We start from the raw sequence: 12,782 nt of genomic DNA on the forward strand, positions 1-12,782 counted from the left end.
ATGATTTGAGATTTGAATCGTTCCTAGAATGGAGGGAGGAAGAACATGGACAGGTGAGGAGGTAAGAACACGGGGAAGAGGCTTTGTAGACATTAGAGAGGCCACTTTGGCTAAGAAGCTGTCCTTAGGGCCCTGTGTATTTGCAGATAAGTCTAGAAAGGCAGGCTAGAGTGGGATCCATGTAGGAGACTTTGAATGTCAAGCTAATGCATCATATGTGCACTGAAGGAGGCTGCCTTTCCAATTCACTTCAATCAGTACTAAACTCACATAACTCAATGGATCTAGTCACCCCTTGCACGCATTCATCATCATTTCAAAGTTATCTGGTGTAAGGGGGAGATAGAGAATGTAGCCTCCAGGTCAGTGTTATCCTTACCTGACTGCTGTGTGCAGCCAATGTAATGCCATCCCTTCTACCACTGTCCCTCAGTGACCTTCATCTGTGGCACTTCCCTTGTGACAATGCTCTGTGTGGGGACATTTTGATTTTTATGACCCTTTCCCGCCACACACACATTTTCCAAGTCACATTCAGAAAATCTCCATCTGGTTCTTAAGGCCTTTTACAGAAGCTCTGATAATAAACAGATTATTATTATTATTATTATTATTATTATTATTATTATTTTGCAATTCCCGACACCAGTACTTCCTTCTATCTTCATTGTTTATTGTGATCCTCAGTTTTTGCATTTTAATTCTTCTCATTGGTAATTGCTCCCTAGAAATCTTTACTTGTTACCTCATTTTCACTTAGATTGTTTCATTATGAATCTTTTTTAGTTAGTGTTGGATGATGAATGAAAAATAGTTTAGATTCCTTTTAGATCATGTTTGGTATTCTGTGTCATTCAGTGGCATAATTCATAGCATTTAAATTTACAGCTACAATTATTAAACATTGCCAGTTTTTTTTTTCCTTCTGCTTAGTTGCTTTTAAATTTTTTTTTTAGGTTTTGATTTTTGCATGTAAACTTCTTTGATTTTTATCAGTGAATTTCCTATATTGATACTATTACTAATTATATGAAGGCACCACAAAATACTATTGTGGGAATAAATTTTATTTTATATTTATTAGCCTTTTTATTGCTAATTTCTGATTTTAAACTAGTTATATTTTTAAGTATGTATCTTTATTTCTTCTATAAATTAATATAGTGTTGCCCAGTCAATGGTAGATTGAAAAAATATATAATTGGCTCAGTTTACCTCTCTGACTGAACATAAGATGTTTTCAAAATGCCCCATGGAGTAAGCACCAGTTTGCTAAGGCACTTTTTTGTATGGACCTGAGCACCTGCACTGCACAGTATTCAACTCAGGTGAGAAGAAATGCCCCAGGGATGTGGGGGTGATACATCAGTTCTTTGAGGACCTCACTCTGCACTGTGAACAACTTAGCCACCATCCACTGTTCCTGAAGGATACTTGGGGAGGACACATTTTGAGAAAATCTGCACCTTGGGAAAAGTTTTATAACTAGCTAAGATTTAGAATGCAAGACGAGGAAACTGGGCAAGGGAGACACATCACATGTAACCATGAGATTAAAGTCTCAGTTATAGACAGGCTGATGGTCCATGTGTGCCATGTCATGTTCTATCTGCATCTTATACTGTCCCACTGCAGAGCTCCGGTCCCAAGCTTGGGAGGAAGGAAGGTGACATTCTGCCTAAGAGAGAAAATTTCTAGACAGACTGATGGAGTCAAGTATGGTTAAGAAATCTGGCACAAACCTGAGTTCAACCAACTCAACAAGTAACCAGCTGTGCACTCTCCATCAACACTCTGTGCCCCACTTTCCTCAAACGTAAACTGGGGATAATAGTAATACCTACCAAATAGAGTTGTTGTGAAAATTCAGTGATTAATATCTTTAAAACTGACATTCTGTTTCTGCCCAGTGGAAAGCATTATGTAATATTTGCTAATATTAGTATTTGTGGCAAGCAAAATTATAACAATGAACTCTAATGGACTTTGCTCTTATAAAATCCTCTCCCCTTTTGATCATGGATGGAAACTGTGAATAGGATAAGATTTTTCTCTGGTGATTATGCCATGTTATAAGATAAAAGGGAGATTATCAAAGTGGTTTTAACCTAATCATACCAGCTCATTAAAACAGAGGGTTTTCCCAGCTAATAAAATACAAACTCAGAGATTCAAAGCAGGAGGGAGATTCAGTGGGTTGTTGCTAGCTTTGGGAAGTCACGTGACAAGGAATGCAGACAGACACTAGGATTTGAGGATAGTCCACAGAGATGACAGCAAGCAAGGCAAAGGGGATCCCAGTCCTACAACCACAAGGAATTAAACTTAGCCAACAACTCTACTGAGCTTGGAAGCACTCTTACCCTGAGCTTCCAGATGGGAGCTCAAATTGGCTGACATGTTAATTTCAGTTTTGAGGCACTTTGAACAGTGAATCCAGGAATATTCTCTGCTTTTCCGACTTATAGAACTGAAAGATAAAAACTGGGAGTTGTTATTTGCTGCTAAATGTGTGGTAATTAGTTTTGCAGCAATATTAAACACAGGCACAGATGTCAACATCACCTAAAATATTGTCCCTTACACCTGAGGCCCATCGAGAGCCCCTATCTTCTTCTTTTCCCTTGTTCTACTCTGATCCCTTCAGGACTTCAGACAGTGAGGGTGCTTCCTAGGCTGAGGTCATCCTGCTGTAATATTATCCCCATACCCTCCAGCACAGGGAATTATGACACCCATTATAAAGCACTGTGAGAGAGCTTGCTGACAGCATCCTTATTTGTTTTTTTTTTTCTTGCTTTTATCACAAAAACCCTGCTTTTCCCAATGAGCACAAAATTAGTTTTCTTATAGATTTCGTTTTCTTCTTAAGTCATAAAGTAGTTTTTTCCTTTAGAAGAAGGAAGACCAACCGAGGAAATGGGCTATAGGCAGTTCATCTTTGACAGTCCCCACAGATTTGAGTTTTGGCTTTAATCCACCCCTCTGGTCCCTGGTTTTGCTTATCTTTTGTATTGCCATGTGTCTCTGGTCCTGTCATTTTATGATCACTTCAGATGAAAAACAAACAAAGCCAGTTTTAAAAAATAAACACGAATATTCAGGAAATGAGAAGCGTCATTCAGGTAACTGTCTTGCTATCTTTCTGGAATATTATTGCCTTATGGAAAACTCGGTGGAAATCCATCCCAATGGAGGGGAAAGTAGGTCAGATAATCCTGTATCTAAAGTTGCTTTTTACTGAGTGGCCTTGTTGAAGTGGTTGGCTCACTTAGAGCACTGAGTTTTAAGTAGAAGTTAAAATTGAGAGGTAGGAATTATTTGGGACTTGAAGGTATGAGACCCTGGCCTCATAAAATAAATTGAATATCACTTGAAACTAGGTAATGTTGATATGTTGCATTATAGATCTCCGAGCGAAAGAGTGCAATGAATCCCTCACATCTCTATGCCTGGGTGCCTGCAAAACAGGATCCTGACAAGAATACAGTCACCAGGGGAACACATGATATAGTTCAGAACATTCATGGCCATGATGAATAGAGATCTAGGAAAAACCATTTCATGATCCATAGCAGACACCCTAAGGGAAATACTGCTTATCCCAACCCAAATCTGATTTTGTCAGGGCCCTATTCCTCGGTGATATTTACTTAACCTCTGTTTGAAATTCTTTTTCATCTTTAAAATATTGCTCTGAACATTCATTTGGGGGAAACGTATAGGAAGCTACACATATTTCCTACACACGTCACCAACTACCACATGAACCCACTGGGATTTTCTTCCAAAGGTCACATAGCACTTTCTTCTAGAAATATGGAAGGGAGGCTGAGCACATTAATTAAGATTAATTTGTACATAGGGGAAAGGATATTTCTTGACTAAGTCTGAAAGTAAAATGTTAGGAATTACAGATCCATTTCTAATTGAATTCGAAGAGGAAATTATGAAGGTAAGTTTGTCTGAAGAAAGAAAGAAAAAAAGGAAGAAAGAACAAGGCTTGCACTGCCCCTGAGGACAATGAGTTATTTTTTCCCTTTTCTTTTATTGGTTCTTTTTAGTTATACATAACATTAGGATTCATCTGACATAATTATAAAAGCATGGAATATAATTTGCTCTAATTCAGTCTCCAGTACTTCTCCTTCCCCTCCCTGTTTCCTTCCCTCTACTCTACTGAGCTTTCTGCTATTTACTTTTAGTTTGGTCTTTTTAAAATAGTGTTTTGTGGATGTACATGATGGTGAGATTCACTGTGGTATATTCACATATGTACTTAGGAAAGTTAGGGCAGATTCATTCCCATATTCTGTCCCTTTTCCCTCCCACTCAGTTCCCTTCATCTAGTCTACCAATCTTTTATTTCAATATAATCTCTCTCTCTCTCTCTCTCTCTCTCTCTCTCTCTCTCTCTCTCTCTCTCTCTCTCTCCTCCTTTCTCCTCCCCCCTTATTTTGGACTTGTTTCCACAAACCAGAGAAAACATTGAACCTCTAGCTTTCTGAGTCTGTCTTACTTCACTTAGCATTATAGTCAGGAACATGACATTTTAAGAAGTGTTAACTTGTGGGAAAAATGGTAGAGAGGTCAAGTCAGGGAAGATCCTGACTTGACCTCTCTACCAGACACTTACACTGCATGCCCTATTGAACTGCTTGCTGTCAGTCATCGTTTCCTCATTGACTGACTGAATCAAATATCACTAGAAACCAGCTTTTGGAAGATTAAGAAACATTTACTGAGATTCTAGGATTTGCAGATGGGGTGAAGCATGACCCCACCATACAGGAAATGACCTAAAAATAACACTAGATGTCACTTTGTTATGGGTCAGGATTTGTCAGAGGCCCTCTTTTCCATGCTGGGAGGTTCCCTTTCACTTTGTCCTTTTTCCTGCCAATGCACGCCCCGAAATCTCTGTGATGTTCTAATACATAGAGGAGCAGCAATTCACCACTCTCCCCCAACGAAGCTCACCGTCCCAAATTCACAAAATTGACTTAGAGCATTGCAAAAGCAGTTTCCATTCGATTGGGTTCTGTACTTTTGGAAATTATGAGACCCTGACAAGTTTGAACAAGGTTTGTAAGGTTGAGGGCTTCTCTGTTTTCTTGCCCTGTCACTGTTAAGTGACTGCCAGCTGGGTGCATGCTGCATATAAGAGCACAGTGGCTACAGCATTTAATGTACTTAATAACTATGAGCTCCCTTTCCCTCACCCTCTTGCACACATCCTGCCCCAAATGGCCGGATCGGAAAGCCATTCTGATTGAGATCCCAAGTGTGTGCACAGAGGCAAAGAGGAAGCTGGGCCCCAAGTGCTGAGAGAGGAGGTCGATGAGGGCAGTTGGCCTGGGCCCAGGGGGAGGCCAGGGACAGGAGAGGGACTGTGTAAGAGCTCTCCCTCTGAACAACCAACAAAGGAGGAAGGGGCCAACTGTGCAGCAGAGAGGAAATGGGCGCGTGAGAGCAGCAGCATCTCTGCTCCATCTTCTGCATTTCCTCCCAGGGAGGCATCAAACGCCCATTTTCAAGAGTGCTTTAAATTCTAGAGTCCAGCCCCCAGCAGACCAATAAATTGAATTAGATTCTTGCCTACCCCACTCCTGAGTTTGCTGACTCAATTCAACCCCCTCCCCTTTAGTTCTTCCTGTTTATGTTGTCACTTTGGTTTATTATTTATTTTTAGCCCTGATTTCGGAAGCTTTTACTCTGTTGGGCCCTGGCAGGGTGTCAATGGCATTGCTCTTAGCTCTGAAAAGATCATTGTGCAGGCCTGGCCTCCATTCTTCCAGAGACAGAGAGCTAGTGTCGCCACCTCACGCTGCCTCTTCACCCGCCTGGCCAGCCAGGGGCCCCTGGCATTCCCTGCAGCCTGGCCAGCGCAGCCTTAGTGAGTATTAGAAATGCAAGTGACCTTAGGTCTCTGGTCCAGGCCCTCACTCTCAAATGGAAAAACTGAGACCCAGGGGAATGAAGGGTCATTCCCAAAGTCACACATCAAAATGACAGATGCAGATCCTGAGCCTTGGAATCGTAATTTCTAGTGTGATGTTTTTCTACACACCAGAGAATAATGTAGGGAACAAAATCATCATTTCCTCAATTTCACCAGAGTGCATGCTCCATTTTTATTATTTCTTTGTTTCTGGACTCTGAATGGACTTATATTAATGGAAAAATAAAAAGGACTAGAACATCAATAGGAGTTCCTCCAGTAACCACTGCTCTTCTATTTGTTATTGTTTTTCTTTAAGAAATACATTTCTTTCTTTCTTTCTTTATTCCCCCTGAGCCAGAAGCAGCAAGCTGGTGCAGTGCGCCTCCTCGGACTGGCTACAGTGGCAATGAAGGGACACGCTTCAGTCCCCAGGACAATGGTCTCTTTGAGTGGGAATATACCGAACCAGAATTACAAGTGTGCAAGAACAAACAAGGCTGGAGTCAATCTAAAGTTGTTTTACACTCTGTTTTATTAAAGTCAATGCATTTCCGTTCCTATGTGCCCAGCCTAGGCTTGCTTAATTATAGATACCCAGGGTGAATGCTAATGGAGACAGGACAGGCCCTGTGATTGGAAACTAAGGCCCTTTTCTGACCTCTACAGGCCATTTGGAGGATAAAGAGGATGCTGCTTCTGGAAAATGACAGACCATGAGGCACCACTGACAGGGGCTGAGGGAGATTTTTCCTTACAGCTTTGAGTCTGTGCATTCTGCTTTCCCGTGGCTCTACTATCTGTGTTTGACAGGCTACTGAGGCAATGTGTAGGTCATTCTTGGGAGGACTTTGTAATGGAAATTAGGAGCTCCTTCATTCAACATATATTTAATGAAGCCCACCATGTCTCCTGCATGGCATTCTTCAAGTGTAGCAGTGAACAAAATCGTCTTTGTTCTCTAAGAACTACAGTCTGGTTGAAGGAGAGAAGAGTTCAAAAGCAATACTATGCAACAAAACTGATAGCATTTTTTCAAGATGCTGTGGGTTCTTAGAATCAAATCATAGGAGATTTCCTGGAGTTTCCTTTTACATTTAGCTTGTGCTAAGAGAGGAGACCAGAAACTTATATAGTGGGTAGATCAGGAAGGGTTCAAGTGCCAGGTTTTGTTTGATTTAGCCATACAACCTAGGTAGCCAATGAGCATATTGTAAGCAGCAGAAATAGAAGTCATTTTTCATTCCAAATACCATCTGGCTGCCCAGAGAGAACAGAGTTGGAGAGGAGGCAAAGCCAGGTGAGAAGAGTAGGGAGGAAATGGCTGCAGAAATTCAGGTGAGAAATGGCTGAGGAAGAAAGAGCACTGGACAGACACAAGCTAATACTAAGGGTCAAACTCAACCACACTGGTAGATTCATCTATTCATTGAAGAGTTGAGTGTCTGCTTTGGACTTGAGCTAGGTACCATGCACACAAAGAAACAAGGTAACACAGATTCCCAACAACATGATCAAGTTCATGGCCTTGGGATAGAAATTTTGGTAGGAGGAGATGGTGAATAGTCTGGAATTGAACCTGTTTTGTTTGAAGTGAAATAGATGTTACTCAGAGGTGTCTAGTGCAAGCTATTTATATTTGGGTCAAAGACTGAAAACAACAAAAAACAACATACTTTCCAGAGACAAGCCTTTAAAAGAGCTTTAGGGGTCTTTAAAGAAGGACCCAATATAATGCTCTTGAGAATGATAGATGGGAAGTACTCATATTCAGCCCATGTTAGCTGCAACTTTCCTTTGCTGTGGTAACTATTATGTTCTTTCTCTCTGGGGAAGTGGAAGAACCATGAGTTGGGAAGTCAGACTTCTGTAAGAATGATCTGCAACTCCATACTTCATCAAAATCTCCCCCCTATGTATAGCTGAGCTTCATTTTGAAGATGACACTCACACATCCATCTCTCTCAGAGTTGAGTGTGACAGCTAAATGACCTGAACAGACCAGGAACACAGGCAGATGTTTCCTCCTCTAACACCTTCTAAAATAACATCCTCTTCCATCTAAAAGCACTCATGTTTCAGATCCATGCTATGGATGCGTGGAAGGCAAGACTGTCAGCAAAGAGCCTCCTCATTCCAGTCCATAGTCAGGATAGAGCTCAGCTCTCTGCCATGTTTTAACCTGTTCCGGAAGGCCAAGGCCATGAAACATCCCAAGTGGATTGCTCAAAGCATTGTGCATAATAGTTGTTCTTTCCTCAGGGGGTGGTCATACTATTCATGTGCTAATCATGACCAAAAAAGGTCATGAAATGTACCCAGTATAGAATAATTCATTTGCCTACATCATTTGTTAAATAATTTTTAAGTCCAATGTTCTCCTCTGGTCACTTGTCATGAGATCTGGATATGGTTCTCCCAAGAATGACCTATAGCATGTGCTCTCTTCTGAGGATTACTAAACCCATTTTACTCTGTGACTCAACCAGGTCCAGAATATATGTACCCTTGGAGACCAGCTAGTGTCTTGTTCCAATGATGGATGAAGCCTCAACTTCTACCCAAAAGCTATCCATTTCCATTTCTGTGCGACAGAATGGCCAAAAATTATCACATAGATACCTCTTGACTTTGTAAACTTATGTCTCTCACTCTTTGGTCTCTTGCTTAAAACCCCAGATCTATCACATTGTGTGTGTGTGTGTGGGGGGGATGAGTTCTCAAGCTCAATTTCATCTTCTTTGTGTTGAAATGTATGTAAGAGATGTTTTTCAGTTATATACAATGGTATCTTTTATATTGTTAGGCAGTGAAAGCCTGCACTCCAATCCATTTTTATCTCAAAATTCCCCTTTTCCACTGTCTTTTTTCCCTAAACAACACAGTTTTATCAAGAATCATTCAGGCACACGTGAAGCCAAAATGAAACACAAACAAGAGAGGACATCTGTTGGGCAGACAGCAGCAGGCTCCAGACCTGATGAATTATTATTGCCCAAAAAGCTCTCATGGTGAGTACCAGGATACTGTCTGTGTGTCTTTCCAAGACTGGAGCTGGGGAGCCAGAGTGAGAGGTACCATCATGACAAAACAAATCCATCACTCTAATGAGAATCCAAATGTTCAGATCCACCGTGCAGGTCACAGTGCTGAGTCCCTAACAAGGATGACTTATGTCAGGCATTTCATGGAAGCCTCTTCCCTTGGCATGGGGCAGAGGCTCCTCTTGGAATATGAAATCGACTTTACAGCTTAGTTTTCTGGGCTGATAAATGGAAGTTGCACTTGAGAATTTCTCTTCCCTTTAGAGGTGTAATGTGACCTTCCTTGTATTGGCAACCCTCAATGTGAGCTTGTAACTCAGTGGTCAGGATATTTTCAGGTGTACTTTGCAACTCTCAATCCTGTTTTGGGAGGCTCAGAAGAAACTGGTGCCAATGGATGGAATTCTTGGATGCTGACTCACTGACGGGTTTGCAAGTAGCAACCAGGCCTCCAAGTTGGCAGGATGCACCTGGGGCTGCACTGACAGTTCTCAGCAAAGAGAGCCTGTGGTCCAGAGCATCTGAATGAATATTACCAACCTCTGGGAACATTTAGAGATGCTGTCTCTCTAGTCCCCTCACTCTATCTAAATACTCTCATAACACAGAAGACGATAGGACCTCACACTACAAATAGTCTTCCATGGCAACTATCAGCTTGAGAGATGGGACTGCACATTTGTTAGGTGTCCCCTTACTGAAACTTATTTTCCTTTATATAACAGAGACTCAGATTTGAGATGGAAAATGGAAGAGTTTAAGGAAAACATAAGGATTCCATTAAGATGTTGACATCAGGGTTAGAAGGTATGGCAGGACCACATTTTTGAACACCTTCAATGTGTCAAGAAGTGTGCTGGGTATAAGGAGAGATGCCAAGATCCATGTATTTTAGAGGTCACTACTCAGTGGTGTATGCAGTAAAGGTACAAAAGGCATATTAATAGTACAATAGAGGCATAGAAAGGAGTTATATAACTTGTCCTGGGGTAATTACAGTTTTATGGGAGAAAGGGAATTTTAAATGGGTTTTGATGGCTCCAAATCATGTAACAGGATTCATCATTGACAGAGAAAAACTGTGAAATGATTTGAAAAATCAAACAGGACATTTAGAGATTTGTATGGCCCAAGAAGTGGTGGTGTGTGTATAGCAACAGGGGTAGGTCTGTCCAGATGTACCTGTCCTCCAATTTTCATTCTTAATGTACCTCTGGTTTGCAGAAATCATCTCTGGCTCAGTATCTCACTGGTTTCCAATGTTCAGTATGGTCCCAAACTGCATTCATCTTCCCCTCACTGAAAACCCTGTCTTTCAAATACGATACTGTCACACCCAGGAGTATTCCTCAAACTAGTAAGCAAGTATCACTCAGTCATAAACAAGTGTTGTGGTGGTACTGATACCTTTATCCTGATATGAGTCCTGGAAATGCCTCTGCTGAAAATTCTTATACATACCCACTAACATCCAGAATGAAGTTCAACTTCTTCAAGGCAGGCCAAATATTGCCCGACATGACAGGTCTTTTCAATTCCATCTCCTGTTACTTCCCTCCATTTCCAACATAGAAATACATCCTTTAAACCACTCAGACTGAAGATTTTTATTCCAGCCTCTGAACTTACCACAGGCCTTTGCACAACAACTTTCCCTGAGAGCTCATGCACACCCTTCAAGAATCATCTAAACCATCATCCCCTTGTGGTAAACTCTTACCACTACAACCATCTCTATTAGACTGGATGTTTTCCATACTATCCTTTGCATAGCTCCATAATGGTATGCGAGACTGTGTTTCATGCATCTCAAATTACTCTGAGTAAATTGGGGCACATATTTTTCTCTACATTCTCAGAACTGAGTAAAGCGGTTGACACATTGTGGGTGCTTAATATATTTTGTTGCATAGATGGACCAACAAATATTCCATGTCCCTGAACTTGCCACGTAGAAACTGATCGGTCCTAACCACTTCCTATCAGAAATGTGATAGATAAGTAGAGATTAATCCCATAAACTGCTTTGGGCTGAGGTACTAATTGCAGATGCTGAGTGAGTCTTATTCTCACTCTTCCCAACTTTTAAATTTCAACAAAATTATTTTCTTGACTCCTCAAAGCAAGGAAAGAATAGAAGATGTTGTGTTTGGGATTTCAATTCAGTATCTCTGCTGTTTTATTCAAACCTCTGGTGTATGTTGTAGAAATCTGAATGTTTTAATGTGAAAGTTGGATGTACAATTTCTGAGCGATAATAAGAAGATTTAGAAAGAAGTTGGGGGAAAAAAAGAGGTTGTCAATAATGATATTACTTCCTTAAATCACAACAGCAAAAAAGAAAAGAAGCAAGAAGAAAATCTTTCTCCATGCCTTGGGGCTAAACTATGGCAAAATTTGCTCTGTGGCAAACTGTCAGTTTTCTCTGGGATTATCTAAATGTTTCCAAAATTCTTGTTGGTGGCTGGTATACATAAAAAAAATCTCTTTTGCAGGTATGTGATCAACCAATACACATTAATTCCCTTTTCCTTAGTTTTAAAAGTTCAAAGTTTAGCTGGGCTCATTTCACAGAAAGACTAAATTTTCCAAAACCCTCCCTTGCAAATACTTTTACTCATATATCACTTTCTGGTTGATGGGATTAAGGAGAAATGTCTATATTACTTTTTGAAAGATAGGGAATATATTATTCCAACTATATTCTTCTGACTGCTCTCTGGATGCAGACACAAGGACTGATGCTTCTGCAGCCATCCTAGATCAAGAGTAGAGGTAACACAGCAAAGGCAGAAAACTTACATAGAATCAGAAAACTGTACCATGTAGCCATGACACCAGTTTTGGCCTCCCTATATTTGGAATTCCACATGAACCAAAAGCACTCATACCTTATAAAAAAACACTATTTTGAAATTTCCATCTCTCATTGCCAAATCTAATCTTAACTAAATACGTATAGCATCGGAACAAATCTATATTTACTTACAGTACAACCTTCATTTTATCTTTCATTTTATATCTACCTCCTCTTTTCTGCCTGGGCCCTGTACTACTCATCACTCACTTTAAGTCACTCCCCTCTGTATGCTAATAGGCCATATTCCTCTTTCACTGGTTCTAGTCATTCCAAACTCCTAGTCTCCTCTCCTGTGTAGCTTCCTTCCTGTGTTCCTTCCAGCAAGAGGTAGCATTTCTCAACCAAGTAACCCCAGAAGATGTCCTATGTAACTGTGAGAATACTTACACAAATCCTCTGTGTTGTGGGGGGAAATAAGCCAACATTATTGTGTAGCATATGCCAAGCTGTACACGTTTATATGCCATCTAATTTTGACTTCACAATCACTTTTTGATACAGATACTCTCACTCCTGTTGTATGCATAAAAAAAGCCTGCAGTTCAGGGAGATTTAATTACTTGCATAAGTTTCCTAACAGGCAACTGCCAGATTCAGGATATGAACCACATCTGTCCGTCTGATTCTGAAATGAATGACTTTTCCAGTATATCTTGCTGTCTTCCAGTATGTGTTTATTGGTCTGAAAATGTAAGATTTTGAAGTTTGTGAGGAGGAATGACCTAGTCTTTTTGCATAGAATATAGTCTAGTATTGGCCTCCACCGGATCTGTACAATATAGACTATTAGAGTAGCTCAAGGATAACACTTGCAATTAGTTGGTTGCACAGCCAGTACCAGAGATGCCTCTAGGACCCTCAGTGTCTCAGTGGTGCCAATGTGTATGCTGGGAAACTCAGATGCTATGGTATGGAGATAACATTCACATATGAGTAA

This window comes from Marmota flaviventris, chromosome 2 (assembly GCF_047511675.1).
Source record: "Marmota flaviventris isolate mMarFla1 chromosome 2, mMarFla1.hap1, whole genome shotgun sequence".
NCBI lineage: Eukaryota > Metazoa > Chordata > Mammalia > Rodentia > Sciuridae > Marmota > Marmota flaviventris.